Source organism: Penaeus japonicus, unplaced genomic scaffold (assembly GCF_977035675.1).
Source record: "Penaeus japonicus unplaced genomic scaffold, GWHDUDI00000001_assembly GWHDUDI00000001, whole genome shotgun sequence".
In the NCBI taxonomy this organism is placed as follows: Eukaryota; Metazoa; Arthropoda; class Malacostraca; order Decapoda; family Penaeidae; genus Penaeus; species Penaeus japonicus.
This window is the reverse complement of record NW_028234403.1, coordinates 33,447,939-33,455,438: the sequence shown is the minus strand read 5'-3', so window position 1 is coordinate 33,455,438 and position 7,500 is coordinate 33,447,939. Positions and strand designations below refer to the sequence as shown.

The following is a 7,500-nucleotide window of genomic DNA, read 5'->3' as shown; positions in this document are numbered from 1 at the left end:
AATAAAAATAAAAAAAAAATTGTTGGTACAACGAATGATTAATCCATCCATGTGATCTCACCCTTTTTCAAAATGATCATTTGACGATGTTTTTATCCTTGCATATTGCCAACGTTGTTATGAAGATATGATTTATATCTATGCATTTTTACGATATTCAGCATAATGGTGCCAGATTTTGAGATTTTGTTAACATTACGTCATCAGCAAGCATACAGTTTTATACGTGTGTGTGTGTGAGAGAGAGAGAGAGAGAGAGAGAGAGAGAGAGAGAGAGAGAGAGAGAGAGAGAGAGAGAGAGAGAGAGAGAGAGAGAGCGAGAGAGAGAGAGAATCTGAATAATAAACTCAGAGGCGTCAATTAGAGGTAAATCATACCTTCAGTATAATGATGATGATGATAATGAGAATGAGAATGATAATAGAAATAATAACAATGATAATAATGATAATAATAATGAAGATGAGGATAATGACAATAATGGTAATAATGATGATAATGATAATATAATAATAATAATAACAATGATAATGATAAAGCATTTTGGCATCTCGTGTTTTATGAACATATCCATGCGATGTGTATTCTATGTAGTTTGTTATCATTTGCTATTATCTTTATATTTTGTTTACAGATCTTAATTTTGCAAATATAAAAAAATCTACGGTTTTTACCCAGATCATCGTCGCAGCATTTAGTATTTTTAAAAACTCCCTTGTGTCAATAAATCTTCAATTTTACTGCCTGAATATCATGCACTTGTCAGTCAAGTCCGCTGATCGTTAAAGAAAGCAATAGTCACCTTGAGAATGATGAGGACAATAATGTTGATTTAAATGATTGACTGATATCAAACAAGAGCAAGAACAACAATTATAAAAGCAATAACAACAATTGTAATAAAGATAGTAACACCAACGCCAACAACAATCATGCCAACGATGATGATATTAGCAGTGATAATCATGCATATATATATATATATATATATATATATATATATATATATATATATATATATATATATATATATATATATATATATATATATATACTTCAAAAGAAAAAGTGGCAGCGAGCAGGTCATATGCAACGGAGACAGGACAACAGGTGGACAAAGAAAATAACAGAATGAGAAATACATGACACAAAGAGATCATACGCCAGACCAGGAGTAAACTAGAAACTGAGGGCGCAAGACCGGAATGACTGGAAAAGATTACGAGAGGCCTACGTATTGCAGTGGAATGATACAGGCTGACGATGATATATGTATATATATATATATATATATATATATATATATATATATATATATACATATATATGTGTATGTATATGTATATATATATATATATATATATATATATATATATATATATATATATATATATATATATGCATATATATCTGTGTGTATATATATGTATATATATGTATGTATATGTATATATACTATATATATATATATATATATATATATTATATATATATATATATATATATTATATAATATATATATGTGTGTATGTGTGTGTGTGTGTGTGTGTGTGTGTGTGTGTGTGTGTGTGTGTGTGTGTGTGTGTGTGTGTGTATGTATATATGTATATATATATATATATATATTTTTACATATATATATATATATATATATAATATTATATATATATATATATATATATATATATATATATATATATATATATGTATATACACACACATAAGCAAAAACACCAACGCTAAACCATCTCCAGTATTCCTCTCTTAAACAAACGGTCAGAAAAAAAAAATCAGTTAGGTCTAGTCTGTTGCCCTCGAAACAAAAGGAAAAGGGACGAAACACCCTGAATAATATTCCCAACGACCCTATTCGTTGTCCACCGTTCCTGTTACCAATCTGTCACTGTATATTAGCCTCGTGTTGTCAAGACTCTGAAGCCGAGGGAAAGACTTTGTTCCTTTCGTTATTTGCATGTTGCTTTGTTTTTCTGTTGTTGTTTTTGTTGTTGTTCTTTTTTGCGTTTCCCTCTCCTTCTGTTTATTTTGGATGTGCTTGTTGTTTTCGGCGTTTTGTTATTGTTGTTTTGGCATGGTTTCGTCACTGGCACATTTTTATTTACTTGTTTCATTCATTTGGTTTGTATATTTTCTTATAATCGTTTATGATTTTGTTTGGTTACATATTTTTATATTTCCTCTCATGTCTGTAATTACCTACTCATCTTTTCTTCTCTATTTTCTGCTTCTTCCTTCCTCTCCTATCACCTTTCTGTTAAAATAGAGAGATTCTTGTGAAATGCATACTGCATCTTATTACGGAACCTTCCTATGTTCCCACGCTGAAATTACATTTTTATGTAAACAATATATTCCTTTTACTTTTGTTTTGTATCCCCTCGCAACCCCTTTGTCAAATTGTTCTGAGAAGAAGAACCAAAATGGAAATGGTTGTGCAAACTCCGCAGACTTTCCTTCACTACGAGTGTCTTGGAGGCTGGCGCCTTAAGCTTCCTCGGTAATGCAATAAGCGCATGTTGAAGACTTGAAACGACAAATGCAAATCAGGTCTTTGGTACTTATCATGAGATACTTGCATTTTTATTTCTTTTTTTATCTTTTTTTTTTTTTTTTTTTTTTTTTTTACTATTGTGGTTTTCTGTACATCTGTCCATTATCTACTAATATGATGTACTCCGTATGTGGAAAACTAGATTTTTAAATTCTTTCTGTTTTAGGAGCTGATGACGATGTCTCTCTATGTTCTATTTTCCCTAGATTTTACATTGATGAAATAAAATGTCACATAGATCGATCTGATAAACGAGTGAATCATCTTTGCAAAATAAATAAAATAATATCTTCGAGAGATAAACAAGTAAACAAAATATTTACGCTATCGCTTTCAAGAACTGAGCCTAAATTTCTATGTTAGTTTTTAGTTTTAATGGGGATGATGATTCCATTGTCTATTTACTAAAGGAAAAGACGATTCGATATCAATGGGAAAGACTGCCCAATTGTTTGATAACTTGAATACTTATTGACACACATAAATACATATTTATATCTATATGTTTCTATGTCACTATGTTTCTTTCTCTCTCTCTCTCTCTTTCTTTCTCTCTTGGTCTGCCCCCCTTTTCTGTCTTTTCCTTTGTCGGCTATCTGTCGAAAAATATTTTCTTTCCAATTATCTGAGAATTTAACTATGTGCTTGTCTCTCTACATATTTATCAGATTATCTCTCTATCTATCTATCAGACTACTTTCTCTCTAATCTATATATCTACCCATTTATCTCTCAAATTTTCTGATTGGCTAATTTTGTTTATCAATCACTAATTAAAAGTAATTCCAATCTGACAAACGTAATTGTAAAATCTTGTTCTTTAGGTTCTTCTTTTCAAGTTTCATCGTCCTTTCCCATGGGGTGTCAATAATATCCAACAGCAGCATTCAAATTATCAAAAAAGAAAAAAAAATCACTTTTAAATAAATTTCTCAAAAAAAGAAAAAAAAAGTTCATCAATAAAATTTCAACGAATTAACATCATAAAAGTATCGTTATAAGGGATGAATTTTATATCCTAAGGAGTCGGGATATGCAACACATGTAAAACTGCTTGCTGGCTCTTTACTTATTTTGTGGTGCAAGGGTTAGAAATTTTTCGTAGTAGAGATTTCCATATCGAAGAGAGATATTGTTACTTTAATTATTATTGACATCATAACTATTACTTCTATGATGATGATAAAGATTATGAAGATGATGACAATAATGATTATGAAGTTAAACGTTATCATTATCACCATTACCAATATTATTAGCATTATCATTACTATTAATTATATTGTTATTATCGTTATCATTATCCTTGCCTTTATAGTCATTGCTATTATCACTGTTGTTGTCGTTTTATGATTATCATTATCAATAATTGTTGATATTGACACCATTAATTATTATCACCATTACCATTAATCATTATCATCAGAATCTAATTTGTTATCAGTATCATGACTTTTTTTTATCATAATCAGTTAATATGACTACTGCCATAATCTATTGATATGGCTATTATAATCATGATTATTTTCATGATAATTGACACCATGATTATTTCTATGACTATGAATAATTAATCCTTTTTAAGAATATTATTATCATAAATTTTGTCACAATTGTCCGTTCATTGTTAACAATAACTATATCACCAGTTTTATCATCGGCATTACTTATTTGTTGTTATCAAAATTATCATGACTACCACTTAAGACTTTTATCAATATCAGACATGCTGTCATATCTATATCACAATTACAGACATTGTTTTTTCTTCTTCTTCTTTCTTTCTTTTTTTTTTATTTCGTTGTTTTTTCCTCATCAATGTTATCATCATTATCTCCAATGCGGAGTGACATAGAATGATTTGCAGAAAAAAAAAATCCATGGTTTATACGTGATCCTAGAATCAACGTTAAGATAAAGTAAACTAAAAGAAAAGAACAAGTGCAAGCATGCAATTTTATATTTACTAGACGGTAAAGTTAAGTATGAGTAAACAGTCTTAAGTGCATGAGAAGTTAAGATTAAGTATAGGTAGACAATTCTAAGTATATCAGACGTTAAGGTTAAATATGTAATGTTTAGCTAACACTGACATTTGGGGAGATACAAGACCAGAAGTATTTGAGTATCGTGGAAATGAAATGAATGCGGAAGAGGCAAACGTCTGGATGAATTGCAGTGTGGATCATTTAGATTAGATAAGATCGGTACTACGAGAATAAGTGGAATTGCGAAGGTAGCAGAGAAGTCTAGGTAAGTATCCCTCCCTCTCACCTTCCTAAAAAAAGAAAGAAAAAAAATGGTAAGGAAAGAAAGGGGAAAAGGAATAAAGAATGAAAGAAAGAGAGGAAAAGAGGAAAGAAAATAATGGATACAAGATAAATGAAAAAAAGGAAACAAGAAAATGAAAAGAATGATATTCATATTGATAACAAATTTAATTGTGATGATAACAATTAATGATAATGGTGATATTAATTAAAGATGTCAATTTTAACAATTGATAGTAATGATAATCGTAAAACGACAACAGCAGTGATGATCATAATGATAATGATAACAACTATAATAACAATATCATTTTTGGTAATGATAATATCAATAATGATACTGATGATGATAATGATGGTGATTTTGATAATGATAATAATGATCATCACCAATATCATCAATACTAATACATCCTCATTATCATTCTTATGATTCTGAAGTGTTTTTTCACTGCATATATCGTGCGAAAATTTACCAATGCTTATTGGTATCTCGCCTCTGCAATTTTATGATTTCTCTTCTGCTTTGTCTTTACTCCAAGTTACTTCCTTCTCTCTTTATGCTGCCTTGATATTCATCATTATTGCACCTTAGTTTTCATTTTCCCTATTCACTTATTTTTTCTGCCTTTTGTTCATACCTTTCTCCTTCCTATATTCTTCTCCATCTTCTTCACTTTGTTCTTCCCACCCACCCGGTTCTTATCTCCTCCCTCCCTCCATCCCTCCATCCCTCCATCCCTCCTTCCCTCTCCCAAGGGCTAGCAAATGCATGGCTCCCTCTCCCTCCTCTGATGGATTTCCTCCGACTAACAGCGTAATGTTGAAAGCCTTCTTTTCACTTCATTCTTTTCATCTATGCTCTCCCTTTGAGACTTTCTGCGAGAAGATATAATGGAAATGGGCGTGCAAACCCGGAGAGTTGCATTTGTGATGTGTCGAACAGAGTGTTTTCGGTACAAGTTCCTCATTTTTCACGGAGATGCATTAGCTCACTTCATGCGTAGTTGAGAGGGGGGCGGGGGGGGGCTTTTGGTCAAAGCTTACACATGCACACACAAATAATTGCATGTGTGTATGTATATATATATGTATATATATATATATATATATATATATATATATATATATATATATATATATATTTATGTATATTCATATATTCATGTGTCTGTGTGTGTTTTTATGCTCATTATCATTATCATTTTATGACTACTATTATCATCATTTTTATCTATCATAATCATTATTGTTATTATTGTTACATTGTTATCATCTATATCACCGTTATTATTAATAATATCATTATTATAATTGCCATTATCATCATTACTATTATTATCATAGTTATCCTTTTTACCGCCATTATTATTTTCTACTATCATTACTATTTCTATCATCATTGTTCTTATTGTTATTATCATCATTATTAAAATCACCATCATTATCATCATCAGTATCATAATTGATATTATCATTACTATTAATGATATTGTTATTAAAGTTGTTATCATTATCATTATGATCATCAGTGTTGTTGTCGTTTTACGATTATCTTTAATAGTTAAAATTGACATTATTAATTAATATCACCATTATCATTAATTGTTATCATCACAATTAAATTTGTTATCAATATCAATATTATTATCATTAACATTATTATTATCATTATCATTGTTATCATTATCATTATTATGTTCGTTATTGTCATTATCATCATAATTGTTATCAATTATTATCCTTTATTTGAATACTATCAATGTCCTTATCATTTTGATTGCCATTAATACTACCATTATTATCATTATCATTATTATTATCACTATCAGCATTATCATTATTATCCCAATCATTATTCATATGACAATGAGCATTATGAATATAATTATTTTTTATCATCAATATTATCATCTTTATTACTATGATCATAAAAATCATCATCATTACTATCAATATTATTATCATTATTATCATTATCATTATTGATGCTAGCGTTAAAACTATTATCATTAATATTAATACTGAAGATTTTGTTATCCTCGTTAACATTCATCATAGATAACATAATTATCATTTCTGTTTTTATTATGATTATTTCATTACATATACCTTTGAATATATGTATATGTATACACACACACACACACACACACACACACACACATATATATATATATATATATATATATATATATATATATATATATATATATATATACATATATATATATATATACATATATGTATGTATGTGTATATGTATATATATATATATTATATATATACATATATATGATATATATATATATACATATATAATTATATATATATATATATATATATATATATATGTTATATTATATAAATATTAATATATATATATATATATATATATATGTATATATATATGTATATATATACATATATGTGTGTATATATATATATATATATATATATGTATATATATACATATATTCATATATATGTATATATATAAATATATATATATATATATATATATATATGAATATATATGTATATATATATATTTATATTTATATATATATATGTATGTATGTGTATGTGTATATACAGATGTGTGTGTAGTGTGTATATATACATATAATATATATATATACATATATAATATATATATAT

The 7,500-nt window shown here is 27.9% G+C and overlaps 1 protein-coding gene across 2 annotated transcripts in view; it reads right to left on the bottom strand.

Annotated features, from left to right (window-relative positions):
* LOC122250863 (QRFP-like peptide receptor) overlaps positions 1 to 7,500 on the bottom strand; it is a 188,566-nt gene that overhangs the window by 180,029 nt on the left and 1,037 nt on the right. The gene's annotated exons all lie outside the window — the stretch shown is intronic.